General features: G+C 49.0%; 1 long non-coding RNA gene across 1 annotated transcript; it reads right to left on the bottom strand.

Moving 5' to 3' along the window:
• Positions 1-14,238: 14,238 nt before the first annotated feature.
• LOC123329932 lies at positions 14,239-15,090 on the bottom strand. The gene is made up of 2 exons (XR_006545545.1): positions 14,960-15,090; positions 14,239-14,488 (listed from the first exon to the last, which is right to left on the bottom strand). It is a non-coding gene; the product is annotated as an uncharacterized LOC123329932 (long non-coding RNA).
• Positions 15,091-15,554: the final 464 nt, after the last annotated feature.

The following is a 15,554-nucleotide window of genomic DNA, read 5'->3' as shown; positions in this document are numbered from 1 at the left end:
GTGTGTGTGTGTGTGTGTGTGTGTGTGTGTTGCTGTAAATTAACAGGGCTTGCTCACCTGTTTCATTGTGACAACGTGTATTTCGTAAGCCACGCTGGATTGTGAATAATGACCTCGCCATCAATTCTCAGCACCAGCACTCCCCCCCAAACATTCCTTGGATTTTCTTAGCTTCATGCAGCCTACGAGTGCTTCGTATATCCCTAACCCTCAAGGATACTGGAGGGAGCAGCTGAAGTCATGAATGTCAGCAGCATCACACAATACCTGGCACAGTTGTAGGTGCTCAGTAAATGTGGTTTCTCTTCTCCATGACCCAACTGAAGCTTCCCCAGGAATTCCACCTCTAAGGGGATCTTCCTGAAAAAACCGAAGGACTGGAATAGAGAGATGGTAGGTGTTAACTATTTTCTTAGATGTTGGTTCCCTGATAGACATGGGGTGGGATGCCCAAATCTCACAAGGACACCCCCCTCCACTGCTGTGGGGGTCAGCATCCATAGGGCAGAGGCTCACCCTCAGGGAGCTGGGGAGCCTCTGGCAAGACCAGCCGCCCCCAGGGCGCCAAGACAGAAGCCAGAGGTAGGCACTGGGGCCAGATGAGTCTGGTCACACCCAGTGAGTGCCCTTGCCCGTGGCTGGGCCAGGCTGAGAGCATCCCACTTGGGCAGTCAAGTCCCACCCTAAGCCTTTCGTTTCTGCTTCCCTGAGCTTTGATCTTCCACTGGGGGCCACTCCACACACTTACCGCATGATTCATTTGGTTGATTACTCTCAAAGTTATTGACCTTAGGAAAATTCTCAGTTGTAAACAAACAAAAAAAAGGCTTTCTCTATGTAAATTATGCTGTTACTTTTTTCTATACACAAAGTATATATACCTATAAATATTATACATATATATATATATTATATATATATATAAAGACTAATTCTTGTACAGACCGACATGGACCGATGGCCCATACTTTCTTCATGTCGTGCTGACTGTCACAGAATGAGTTCATGTAAGAAGTTGGTTTCATGTTTTCCTTTTGGGGCCACTTCTTTCCTTTCCTTGTTCTGTCTATCTTTGTCTGTCTTCGTCTCTGTCTGTCTGTCCATCTCTCTCATTGCCAATGTCTCATTGCTGGGAAAGAACTGTCGATTCAGATGCCATCCAAGAAAGGAAGGCCAGCTGGATGGAGGGTCCACTGTGTATATTTGTACAGAATCATTTATAAAGTTTTCTACACTTCTCAAAAAAGTATTTCTAACTTGGGCTGTTGGACAGGTTGTGAGCCTCTGGGCCGGCAAGCCTATTGTTTCTTGTGTTTAGTGCAATGTTTAGTGAGAATCCAATGTCTGAATTATTTATGCCAATAAAGAATTTGAAAAATTACTGCATCGCACTGCCGCCAAAACAGGTGTGAATTCTGTTGTTGTCTGTAGTATAAAGGGAATCCTGTGATGTGACATCAGCCAATGTCTCAGTCAGCCATTGACACAACAATGCTGTGTAACGAATTTCCCCACAAACTCTATGGCCAACAACAGCTAGCATTTATTCTCATGCTCCTAGGTCTGGAGGCCCATATTGACTTAAATAAGGGTCCTTTCAAGATCAAGCCTGCTCCACCCATCTCCCTAATTCAGGACCCAGGCTGAAGGAGAAGCTCCCTGGGGCATGCTCTTCCTATGGCAGGTCCCCAGAACAGAAATGCTAAGCCAAACTGCATATAAAGACATTCAAGGCATCTTCTCAAACCACATTCACTAACATTCCAGTGGCCAAAGTAAGTCCCGTGATCCAGCCATTCATTTGGAAGGGGCCGTAATCTCTACCCAGAGTAGGAGGGGGAGGACAGTGAATGTTTGCTCATCAACAATGCAAACTGTCACAGCCTGGCCAAGCATCCTTCCATCTGGCCAGCTGTGGATGAGTTTTCTCCCTAGGGATGCATATGGTGAGAATGTATAAGTGCATACACAGGTATGCACACTGTGTGTACACACACATACACACCCCAACGTGATTCTACACATTGAGCACCTGCTCTGTCCCTGGCCCAGAAAGTATTAAGCATGGTCATTAATCCCCACAACCACCCAGTTCCCTTTGACAGAGGAAGCCGGTGCAGAGGGATGAAGTAACCGGCCCAAGCCAAGGTGTGAACCCAAAGCTCACGTTCTCTTGGGTGCATACACAGCATGACGGGCTCCTCGGTCACATGGATTACTAAAGCCCACTTTATAGAGTGCTTTTATGAAACCAGATCACTCCTCATCAGGAAAACTAGCCAGTGAGGCAGGGGCTATTCAACTCATCCAAAGCAGGAGGAACTGAGAGCTGGGGAAACAAGCCAAAGGGTAACTGACTCAGATTCCCAGCCCCCTTCCTGGAGACCATGCTGCAGAGAGATGAACTGGCCTCCTTGGCCCCAGTAAGTTCTTCCCAGCACGCAGTCCAGGAGCACGGGCAGCCTGATGGACCTGGACTCAAAGTCTAGCTCTACCACCTGCAAGCTGTGTGGCCTTGGGTAAGTCGCTTAGCTTCTCTGAGCCTCCATTTTCATGTAATAGGCATAATTGTGGTAAAATAGGCATAATTGTGGCTTACGTGGAAGAACATAACTACTTGGAGCAGTGCCAGCCTCTAGTAAATGCTCTACGGATGTTCGTTGCTAGTGTTAGAGTTCGTTACTAATATGGCTGTGGAGTGGGGCCAGCCTTAGTGAGTAAAGAACAATCTCCGCTCCAAGCTTCTGCACCCCAGAGTGCCCCATCTCTGATGGGAGGTGACCCAGGCACCAGCCCACCCTCAGTGTCTCTCTCAGAGAATATCACCTGGTATCTAATGCTCTAAATTCACTGACCTGCCTTCATAAGCATGATTTTTTTTTCCCTCTCAAAACAATCAAATGGGGTGGGTGGTATGAGTTGCCTGATCTTACAGATGGGGAAACTGAGGTTCCAGGAAGTGAAAGTTTCCCACAGCACCTGAATTTCAGTCCCAGGTTATGTTACTTAGACCAGCCTTGTGACCTGGCTGGGCCGCGATGTCAACGGTCACAGCCTCGGTTTCTTGTGACTATAAAATTGGGATAACAATTGCTCTCACTTCAGAGGGCTGTGATCAGGATTAAAAACAGGTAAAATACTTAACACGCTGCATGACATAAACAACCAATAAACATTATATATTTCCAGCCTGGATTTGACATTTAGCCCTGGGATAGTGTTGACGTGGGAAGAAAGTGTGAGACAGAGCAGAAACTTCCATCCCCTCCTCTTCTATTTCAAGCAGAAGAGAAGGGGAGAGGTTTCCCTGGGGCCTGGAACTAATTGATTGTCCCGGTTCTGACTTGTGGTCCTCTGTGGCCGCAGGGCCACCATCAATCAAGCACAGCCGGTGTTAAGCCGAGTATGGGAGGCCTTGCAAGTCAACGGAACTGAACGGCTCATTAACCACCATGCACAGGCTGCAAGGAAAGTGCCTGGGAGCGAGAAACAACAAGAGAGGCGGCCACCCAGCCGCCCCAGTGGCAGGGACGAGGCTTCTCAAACCTTTCTGGCCCCTGGGGTCCTCCTCACCTTTGCCCAAACTGAGACCTTCCAGAGCCTACCTCATCTCCTGTCTCCCATCAGCCTCTTCCTAGGCACAATGCCACTAACAAGCCAAACAAGGGTATATGTATTATTATGTACTGAGAACAGTGGCTTCAGCCAGTGCCCAGAGTTTTCCTGAAATATGTCAATAGCAGGCTAGTGAGTGTGATCAAAAAGCAAAGGGGCACTGGGTAAAACGAAATGAGGTGCTGTTTCATTGCTACAGGACTTGTCAGGGCCTTTAATATGTTCATGTACCTCATAAACTCTCCCAGAGTGGACTAGAGTATATAGGTTTCCCAACTCTTTTGACCTCAGAACCCTTTGTTCAGTGTATCTTAGAAGATGCATATTCCAAGGGAGAAACATTGCTCTCAGCCATGGGAAAAATTCAAAGTATATTCTTGAGCCTTTTACAGACCATATAGTATGAGAGTCCATGTTTCCTGCAATGTTAGATGAAAAGGAAAAATGGGGTAACTGATGGATTGTCTCAACTTCTTATTTTGTTTTGTCAAAAAACAGAAAAATCCAAATAAGGTCTCTCCACCACTTTACTATCAGACTTCTCAGGTGGCTCAGTAGTAAAAAAAAAAAAAAAAAAAAAAAAAAATCTGCCTGCCAATGCTGGAGACACAGGAGATGCAGGAGACTTAGGTTCAATACCTGGGTTGGGAAGATCCTGAAGGAAGAAATGGCACCCCACTCAGTATTCTTGCCTGGAAAATCCCATGGACAGAGGAGCCTGGAAGGCTATGGTTCATGGGATCGCAACGAGTCAGACATGACTTAGGGACTACGCACGTGTGTACCTTACTATCACCACTGTTTTATGAAAAAAAGGCTAAAAATTAGAGCAGCCACAATTTGGGGGAATAAAAATGAAAATATCCTTATATTTTTCATTTCTCCAAAGCCCAGTGAACACGCTGACACAGACTAACACGAGTCCATATACAAGTGTTTGGGGGCCTCACGCTTCGTGTGGAAGGTCCGGGGCTCTAGGGTTTGACACCAGGACTCTGAACCCCAGTGCATCCATTCATTGCCCAAAGGCCCTGAAGAGCTGTCATTCTGTGTGTCCTTCCCCTTCCTCTAAGTACAGCTCTACCTGTGATCTCAGGAAGACCGTCCTCCAGCTGCTAGAGCTGCTCTTGCAACCCCCTAGGGCAGCTGTTAGCCAGGACTGATCTGGTCGCAGAAGTACCAAACCAGACAGTATTCGTCTTGAAGGAGGATGACCTCTGAGGCATACCTTACACTCTGGAGCCCCCCCCTCCCCCACAGGATCAGGCTGAGACTGGACCTAGCCTGAAATGGCTCCTTGCCTGCCTTCTCCCCACCCATCATCCCTTGGAACACATCTTTAATAAATGACTCACTCACGACTCCTTAGGATCTGCTTCTGGGAGAAGCCAAGCTAAGACAGTCACCCATGCCAGTCTCAGAGTCTTAATTTCCTCAGGCATCATATAGGGACAATAATCATATCTAACTTCTTAGCTTCAGGGAGCTGATATATGTGAGCCATTTAGCATGGAGCCTAGCTCATAATTCAAAAAAAGCTGATACTTGCCTTTGTTATTACACTATTATTGGAGCCTATGTGTCTTTGGAGTTTGCAGCAGCTCTCTCTCCAGCTCACAAACCCAAGAGTTCCGTCTCGTACAAGAAAGACTGGCTTTTGAGCAATGGTGCACCTGTAATGTCCTCACCTATAGACCCAGCCCCTCCCCTGCCCCCACTCCCTGCCAGGAGGTACTCCCAGAACAGGGGCTAGAGCCTGAAGCTCTAGCACTGGACTCCTTCCCCTCTGATCGTTCATCCAGAAAGAACAAAGCTTCAATGCCTCCAACCATACCTCTGAGGATTTCAATGTATTTGATGGCTTCCTCTTTTCTTTTTTTAATATCTGACTCGCTACCAGGAGCCTGACTATGGGGTTAGGCTTCAGAGGGAGGGTGGGGAGCAGGTCTGTGATTTTCTGGTCCAGCACCATTCTGATTCTTTGTTCTATGTGACATTTTCCAACCTCAATGAGCCTTTTTTTTTTTTTTTAAAGGAAAATCAGATCCCACATAAAGAATAATGGCTAGAAGTTCTTCAAGGAATAAGAAATTACAATACCACTTTGATAAGGAGGCAGAGGTGAAACATAGCTGAATGATGTCCCCTAGACACTGACCTGGGGGAGGAGGTGAATTGACCAGCATCACTCACTTAGGCCAGATTTGCAGCTGTTTTATTACATGTCTAATTAAGTCCTCCTAAGGCTGGTTTAGCTTTCACTTGTAACATATTTGAAGTGATGTTTGGTTCCACTGCTGCTTTCTCTATCTTGAAGTAAACATACAGATCAAAGGACTTAATGTTACTCTTCATGACAACAGGGGATCAGCAACCTCCAGCCCCCAAGCCCCACCTGACTAGCCACCTAGTTTTGCACAGCCCACAAGAATGAGTCTTTTATTTTTAAGTGGTTGAAAATAGAAGATTCTGTGACATATGAAAATTATATGGAATTCAAATTTCAGTGTCCATAAATAACATTTTATCGGGACACAGCAACACACATGGTATGGCCTGTGAAGCTAAAAATATTTACTATCTGGTCCTTTACAGAAAATTTTCGCTGACTCCTGCAGTACAGAATTGTCAGCACTTTCTAGGGAAGGAAGAGACAGGTCTGTTCAGAGTAGGACAGTGAGAGGACATCAAGCCACACTGAGTGTGGGAAGAGGGTTCTGTGTCAAAGGTAAGGGTCCCTTTTTCCTTGGCTGCCCACCCTGTCTTCTCTGCACGGATGTGTATATCCCAGCAGTACTTTCTGCTCCATGACTATATGATTAAGCCCCGCCTACCCATAGCTGAAAAAGTTGGCTTAAAGCTCAACATTCAGAAAACGAAGATCATGGCATCCGGTCCCATCACTTCACGGGAAATAGATGCGGAAACAGTGGAAACAGTGTCAGACTTTATTTTCTTGGGCTCCAAAATCACTGCAGATGGTGACTGCAGCCAGGAAATTAAAAGACTCTTACTCCTTGGAAGGAAAGTTATGTCCAACCTAGATAGCATATTCAAAAGCAGAGACATTACTTTGCCAACAAAGGTCCGTCTAGTCAAGGCTATGGTTTTTCCTGTGGTCATGTATGGATGTGAGAGTTGGACTGTGAAGAAGGCTGAGCGCCAAAGAATTGATGCTTTTGAACTGTGGTGTTGGAGAAGACTCTTGAGAGTCCCTTGGACTGCAAGGAGATGCAACCAGTCCATTCTGAAGGAGATCAGCCCTGGGATTTCTTTGGAAGGAATGATGCTAAAGCTGAAACTCCAGTACTTTGGCCACCTCATGCAAAGAGTTGACTCATTGGAAAAGACTCCGATGCTGGGAAGGATTGGGGGCAGGAGGAGAAGGGGACGAGAGAGGATGAGATGGCTGGATGACATCACTGACTCGATGGACGTGAGTCTGAGTGAACTCCAGGAGTTGGTGATGGACAGGGAGGCCTGGCGTGCTTCATGGGGTCGCAAAGAATCGGACAGGACTAAGCGACTGAACTGACTGACTGAACTGACCCATAGCTGATTGGTTTAGGGGTAGACACGTGACCCAAACTGAACCAATCAGATGTCTTTTCCTGGGAATTTCTAATTCTGAACTGGGGCTTGCAGGGAAGGATTGATTAGTATTAGGAGTCAGTCTGTGACTCAAAGACCTTCAAGAATTTCTGCTGCTGACAGAATTTCTGCATTTCCTCAGATTCCTTGGATTCTCCAGCTGGATTCTAATCAGTTCTTCCCCCTTTCTCCTCTTTTCCCCAAAGCTCGGTTAGAATTTTTGTTGATGTTGTTATTTGCAAACTGAACAAACCTGAAACCCAAGGCTCTAGCCCAGATCTCTGCTCATCATTCACATGATATGATGTCAGGTCTTAAGGTCATTTCTTCTTGCAAAGGAGCTTTACAAAACACCCAGAGTCAAGAGGATGAAGACAGTGACCCTCTAAGTAAATTAGAAAGATTAAATTTGAGCAAAGATGACAGGCTTTATTTTTAAATATAAAAACATTGTACAAACCAATTTTAGAGTCAATTTCATTAACAGTGTTCTTAACACTAATATTTTATTAGATAAGTTGTTAAACCTATTGGCGGCCCAGTTTTTTCATCATCACCAAATGATAGTATGACGTGACCTTGTAACACTAATGTCAAGATTGATACAGAATCACTAAGAAGCCATGGAAACATAATGGGAGTTGCATAAGGAAACAGTGTCACACCGTACAGAAAAGAGAGAGGGCTTCACAGTCAGCCAGACTTGTGTTGGCATCTCAGCTCTGTTGCTGTGTGACCTTGGGCAGGTTGCTTAACCAATCTGAACCTCAGTTCCACCATTCACATAGCAGAGACAGTACAAGTCTCAATCACGTGTGCATGCTCAGTCACTCAGTCATGTCTGACTCTTGGTGACACCATGGACTGTAGCCCACCTGGCCACCCTGTCCATGGGATTTTTCAGGCAAGAATACTGGGGTGGATTGCCATTTCCTGCTTCAGGGGATCTTCCCAACCCAGGGATCAAACCCAAGTCTCCAGTATCTCCTGCACTGCATGTGGATTCTTTACTGCTTGAGCCACTGGGGAAGCCCACAGGTCTCTATGCCATAGAGTTATTGTGAGCAGTAAATGATATAATTCACATTAAACCATTTAACTCCATGCCAGGCACAGAAGTAGCCCTCAACAACTGATAGCTGTTGTTACCAGTTTTATGATAGATTACCCACAGAAGGGCCAGCACTATTTCAAGGTGGCAGTCACCCTTCCTCCCCATTTCTCACAGTTTAAACAATCCTGTGGCCTCCGCCTCACCTGCCCCTACCTCAAGTCTGTGGGCTACCTGGTTCCAGCTACCCTTTCTTTCTCATCTTCCCATCAAAGGTTGATGTTCAAGATGCAAGGTCTTTGCCGGAATGAACTTGGAGACTTCCAGCACCTCTGAGAGAGCAGGTTCTTCTGAGGCTTTCATGGCGCTCGGCATCCCAGTAAATTGTATCAAGATATTTGCATTTCAAGTACCCCACTCCAGTACTCTTGCCTGGAAAATCCCATGGATGAAGGAGCCTGGTGGGCCGCAGTCCATGGGGTCGCTAAGAGTCGGACAAGACTCAGCGACTTCACTTTCACTTTTTACTTTCATGCATTGGAGAAGGAAATGGCAACCCACACCAGTGTTCTTGGCTGGAGAATCCCAGGGACGGGGGAGCCTCGTGGGCTGCCGTCCATGGGGTCGCACAGAGTCCGACACGACTGAAGCGACTTAGCAGCAGCTTAGCAGCATTTGCATTTCAAATAGCCCCACCCTAATTCCCTTAGAGTCCCTGGTGGAGCAGAGGTTAAAGCATCTGCCTGGAATGCGGGAGACCCTGGGTTGGGAAGACCCCCTGGAGAAGGAAAACGGCAACCCACTCCAGTACTCTTGCCTGGAGAATCCCACGGAGGGAGGAGCCTGGTAGGCTACAGCCCATGGGGTTGCAAAGAGCCTGACACAACTGAGTGACTTCACTTTCACTTTCACTTTCAATCCCCTCAGAGGCTTCTTTTCCGGACCTTGAGGTGATTTCCTCACACCCACATCAGTACCCTGAGTACTGTAAAGGGACCTCCACACACAGTATAGCCTCTCCAGCCTGGTAAACCAGGCACCAAGCGGGGAAGGCCTGCTTTGGGCCAGGAGGTTTAGACTTCGTCCCCTGCAGTGATGCTCCAAAACTGTGCTGATACACTGTGGCCACTAGCCACTTGTGGTTATTTACATTTAAATTTAGTTAAAATTGGGCTTCCCTGTTTCGGATAGTAAAGAATCTGCCTGCAATGCAGGAGACTCAGGTTTGATCCCTAGGTCAGGAAGATCTCCTGGAGAAAGAAATGGCTACCCACTCCAGTATTCTTGCCTGGAGAATTCCACGAAGAGAGGACCCTGGTGGACTGCAGTCCATGGGGCAGCAAGAGTCAGACACAACGGAGTGACTAACAGTTAAAGTTTGAAAAGCAAGTCTCCATCAGACCTGCCACATGTGGATAGAGTTTAACCACCTTAGTGCCCACATGGCCATAATGGCAGAAAATTCCACTGAGTGCACCGCACCAAGTGAAACTGTCATCATTCCCACTTTCCAGATGAGAACACTGAGGCTCAGAGCCATTCAGCTGTGTAGTTAAGCCAGGATAGACACCAGGCCTCTGATTCCAAGCCACCAGACCGCACTGCTTCTCCTACAAGAGCCAGGCTCTGGGGCTGGGCTCCAAGGAGAACAAGACAGATGAACTTGGAAGACAGAGAGGTGAGCTGAAAAACTGACAGTACCGTGTGACAGCCCATAGGCTCTGTGGGCCCAGGGATGCCTTATCCATTGCGCTCGGAATATCCTACCTCCTGTGTTCATTCCCACGATCAACAAACTTTCTCGAATGCATGCATGTGCTCACTCACTCAGTCATATCTGATTCTTTGCAACTCCCTGAACTTTAGCTTGCCAGGCTCCTCTGTCCATGGGATTTTCCAGGCAATACTGGAGTAGGTTGCCATTCCCTTCTCCAGGGAATCTTCCCAGCCCAGGAATCGAACCAGCATCTCCTGCATTGACAGTCAGATTCTTACTGCTGAGCCCCCAGGGAAGCCAATGGTGTTACCCAATACAGAACCACAGGCTACCTGTGGTTATTGACCCCTGGAAGTGTAATGAGTCTGAGTGGAGATGTATGTGTACAATCCACAGTGGATTTCTAAGGTGTGAAAAAAAAAAGCAAAAGGAATGTAAACTATCTTCTTAACAATTTTGTATAATGGTTACATATTGATGTGATTATTTTCGACTAGGTCCGGTTAAATAAAATACCTTACTATCATTAATTTTGCCTGTTTCTTTTCAGCTTCTTAAAGTGGCTACTAGAAAGCTTATAATTAGGTCTTTGGCTTGCAGCATATTTCTCCCATCTGTTGCTGCCCTGGAAGGCCAACTGGGTGCCAGGCCCCGTGCTCTGCAAGGGGCTACAGGGTAAAACCAGAAAAGAATTCAGCTCCAGGCTGACAGCAGACCCCTGGAGCCCAGACAAGGAACCTGCTATGCCACTCTGAGATTGGTCTCTGCAGCAGGTATCCTGGCTCCCAGGGTCCACTGGCCCTGCCTTCTGCACAGGGATGCTGGTAAGCTACGTGTGCAGGGCTGCATGTGCAAATCTGGGGCCGTAAGCAAATGACTAATCTTTTCTGTTTCCTCATCTGTAAAATGAAAATAATTGCCCCTGCCTCCTAGAGTTATTTTAGAGATGGAGTAAATGAATGAATACAAAGTGCATATTCCATAGTAGGTGCTTCACAGATAACTAAGGTTAGCAACTAGGGGTGGTGTTTTCCCCTACGGCAGTTGGCAATGTCTAGAAACATTTGGGGTGTCACACTTAGAGGGAGGAGGTTGCTAGTGGCATTTAATGGTGGAAACCAGAGATGTTGCTAAACCTCCTACCATGCAGGGTTCAGCTCCCACTTCAAACACTAATCAATAAATAGCATTGAGGTTTAGAAACTGTGCTGTATGGCAATGGCTATTATTGTTATTAATAAAAACACCTGTGAAGATTACCTAATTAAAGGTACAATCATAAAGAGGTAGACTCCCTGAAGACAGGGATTTTTTATCAGTCTTTATCACCGCTGTATCCCCAGAGCCTAGGGCAGTGCCTGGCACAAAGGACGTGCTCAGGAAATATTTGTTGAATGAATGAGTGAAATGGCAAGACTCCTCCTTGTCAAAGTACCAAATGCTCAAAGTATGAAAGGGCATGGTAGATCATCATTTCGATATATACATTTTTTAATACAAGAAACATTTGCTGAGCACCTACTGTGTGCCACACTCTGTGTTTGAGTACTGGGGATTTCATAGTGTAAAGGGGACAGAGGAGATGGGGCTCAGTTTTGTGGGCAAGATGGACAAGTGAACTGGCCCTTCTGGCAAAGGGCAGTAAGTGCTGACTGGGGGCAAGGGTGAACCCAGGGGTGGGGGGAGGTCAGGGAAACACCTGACTAGCGTGGGAGATGGACTCAGAAAAAGCTTCCAGGAGAAGGTGATGTCAGGAGAAATCGACTAGCTTTTCTAGAACACTCTCCCCATTTCTGGAGTCCCCTTAACAGCATCCTGCTGGAATCTTTTGACTGACGGGGAGCTCATTCCCTCACAAAGCAGAACATCCTATGATTTCTCACTGCTTTTTTTTTTTTTTAAGATTGTTTTGATGTGGGCCATTTTTAAAGTCTTCATTGAGTTTGTTATGAACATTGCTTCTCTGTTTTATGTTTTGTTTGTTTTGGCCATGAGGCATGTGCGATCTTAGCTCCCCGACCAGGGATCGAAGCCACAACCCCCACCCCTACATTGGAAGGTGAAATCTTGACCACTGGACTGCCAGCGAAGTCCCTCTCACTGCTTCTTTCTAGAATATTCTCTTTACTAGTGAGATAACCAGGGGCCATGGTGCAGTCACCTAACTCAGAGCCCTTCCCATCTGGAGGCCCCAGTCTTCACCCTGGCCACCTGCCCCACGTCTGGCTCAGAAGGACCCTGTGGCTCACAGCCCAGCCAGCTGCCTGCTTCCTTCTCAGCCTGACAGGTCAGGCCGGCTGAGTCACGGGCTCAGCTTCTCCCAACCCACGTGGGGTCTGAGCCTGGGCAAGGGGGATGGGCTGCTGGCCGGATTGCCCGTCAGTCACACCAAAAAGGAGCCCATGAACCTCACTGAGGATTAGACCTAAGAACATTCTGGAATGGCACGCTCCACCCTGGAGCTCCCCGAGGGGCAGACCCAGCAGACAGGCGTGTTATTTTACCAGTGAGACACCAAGGAACACAGTGTGTGTGTGTGTGTGTGTGTGTGTGTGTGTTGCCAGAGAATGGTCTTAAAATAATTATTATTGCAATGGATTGTCGTGGTTAATTATTAGAAATTGTCAGCTCCATGTGGACAGGGGTCCATCCTCACTGTTCACTGCTGGATGCCCAGAGCCTGTAAGAGTACTTGGCACATAGGAGGTGCTCAACAAGTAGCAACAGCTACTTCCTATTTTTGGAGGACATTCTACAAGGAATTACGCATATATGTGTCTTTTAAATTTATCATCAGTTTCCATCAGCAGGGCACATAGCGCCCAGCGTGGGAACCCAAGCACAGTAGGTGTTCAGTAGATGTGATTGAGTAAAGAGGCAGATGCTGGCATTTTCTCATTTATTCTTATACAGCCCCAGCACAGAGGCACCTCTTTGGCACCTCTTAGAGATGAAAAATTGAGACCCAGAGAAGGGAAGTGACCTCTGAAGGTCACCCAAGTTGGTGAGGAAGAGCCAGGGCTTAAACCCATGTCTGTGTGGTTGCAGAGCCCGTGCGTGCTCTTAACTGCTAGGTCCTGCTACCCCTGGCAATGAGGGGCTAGGGAAGGGGTGGGGGGCCTCTGAGAAGGGGTACTGGGGACAGAGTAGGGACCACTTTAGCACTCCCCAGTCTTGCCCTGTGTGTCCCAGTCGCAAAGCCCTTTCGACATGGCATCCCATTTCATGTTCACTGGAGCTTCAACAAAGCCCAGAGAGGTAGAGTAACTTGCTCAAGATCACACAGGAACTTCAGCACAGGTCTCCTGATACTATGTCCAATGTGCTTACCCCTAAAGTCCACCTATGGCTCTACCTCAGAGCCCTAATACAGGCAGGGACTCATGCAGGTCAGAAAAGAAAGCTTATGTTTCAGCATACACACAGACTTTGTTTTTCCAGGCAGCCTGACCCAATACATCTGGTGGTAAATCCAAATTCCGCACTTTGCTCTATGACCTTGAGACTTGGCTTCCTGTCTCTGAGCCTCAATTTCCCTATCTAAAAAATGATTCCTCACTTTGCAGGTAGCAACTAAAATTCCTGACTTGGTGCCTCTCCTGCTGTGTGACCTTGGGGGGAAAGCTTAGCTTCTCTGAGCTTTTATTTTTTTTTATTTTTTCATCTGCTAAGTGGGGTTAAATAAATACCCACCTCTCAGGGCCCAAGAGAGTTAATGGGGGGTCCGTGTGGGGACCATGCAGGGGCCTGGCATGTAGTAAGTGTTCAATAAAAGATGGTTTGGGGGATCCTTTGTGATTGCAGTGGGTGGCCCTCCTCAGGACCCTGCGGGCCCAGCCTGGCCACTGCAGACCCAGCGCACACGCTCGCGGCCGCCCCCAGCCAGCTGGGGGGAAACCTGAGCCACCCTCCTCCTGGGCAGAGGCTGTCACTGCCACTGCTGCCTCTGAAATGAAAGAAAGGTCAGAGCCTAGGGAAGCCTGGGTGTGTGATGGAGGCAGCCGGCAGGCGAGGAGGGGAGGGGTGGCCAGCGGCTGCCTGACTGCCCCGGTCTCTCCAGGGGAGGCCTGAATCAGCCGGGCCTGGGTGCAGGCCCCCTTGCCCCGGCTTTGACCCCCTGGCCCCGGCAGAGCCGCCTCCCAGCCTGCCCCTGGGGAGGGGCCACCTGGTGTCAATTAAGCCCCAGCCACAAGGCTCACGCCACAGCAGGCGGCTGATTAGTGCCGCTGGCCTCTCCAGATGGGGAGCACGGCCTGAGAGGGGCGCCTGCCACCACGCCAGGAGGAGGCCTTGCCGGAGCCGGTGAGTACCCAGGTTGGGGGGCCAACTCCCAGGCCGGCAGGCCTGGCTAGCCCGGCTGGGCTGTGGTAGGGCAGAGGGGCTCACTGCAGTCTCTGCTTTGCTGGGGCATCTCAGGCTTCTAGCATCCCTGACCCCCTTTGCTTTGGCTTGACCTGCAGGGACCAAATGCCAGCCTGGAGGCCTTCTCCCTGGATCGTGCAGCTGCAGAGGACCTGAGGGGTGAACAAAGAGCCAATCAGCCCAGAGGGAGGCTTTAGGGTCCCAACTCTTTCCTCGTCACCCTGAAAGAACTGGCTCTTTGTGCCAGCCCGTCTGGGCACCCAAGGCCACGCATGTTCCTCCAGCCCGCCAGCTCATGTCGTGGGGTGGCCCCGTTTGGTTGCCTGGCATGAGACCCCTGCAGGAAGCTGACATGGGGGGCTGCTCCCTCCCCAAGCCAGAGCTCAGGGGGAGTCCTCTGGTTTCAGAGTGCCGCATGGTTTGGTGCACAGCCGGGGGCAAGTAGGGCCCTGGCCTAGGACCCCTGAGGCTTCTGGGGCGTCGTCCAGCATGCAGGCTTCTGCAGGTCCGAGCTACCCCATGGTACCCAGTGGGGAGTCAGTCCCAGTAGTGGCAAAGGAGGAGACAGCTGCCAACCCATGACACAGACTAGGGGGTGGTCAGAGACAAGTCCAGCTCTGTACCTCCCAGCTACATGGTGACTTGTCCTGGGGCCCACACTTTGACCTGTGGGCCCCAGGTCCTGGCTGAGAGGTGTGCTATTATCCATGAACCAGGTCCCTGGTGACAGATGGCATTGTCCCTTGGTGGTACCACTGGGTGGTCTGCAGCCTCCGCCAGCTTGGGGCGGAGGCAAGGTGTGTTTGGAACAGGATGGAGGACCCTGGGAGGTGGAGCTATGCCAGTGTGTGTCCACGTGCTTGCGCCATGTGCGGTGACTTTAGGAGCTGAGGAGGATCACCTGTGTGGATCACTGGAGCCCGTTCTGGATGGTGGCTCCAACACGTGGTTGGCTCCGACATGTGGGCTCGGGAGGAAGGACGGGCTGCTGGCAGAGAGCCCTGTGGGCAGCAGGGCACAGCTACACGTCCCCATCTGTGTGTATGTGTGTGGTTGTATTGATGCCAGTGCTGTGCAGACGGGGGCTCCTTGGCAGTGTCCCTGGGTCGTTGCGGTCTGCTCTTGCCAGCTCAGTCCATCGTGGAGGTTAGGTGGCAGTGTTTCCCAAGGGGAGCACCCACGAGCTCCCTGGCGAGCCAGCTAGATCCCAGTCATGCA

This window comes from Bubalus bubalis, chromosome 17 (genome assembly GCF_019923935.1).
Source record: "Bubalus bubalis isolate 160015118507 breed Murrah chromosome 17, NDDB_SH_1, whole genome shotgun sequence".
Taxonomy (NCBI): Eukaryota; Metazoa; Chordata; class Mammalia; order Artiodactyla; family Bovidae; genus Bubalus; species Bubalus bubalis.
Note: the sequence above shows the minus strand (reverse complement) of the source record. Positions and strands in the feature narration are given on the sequence as shown.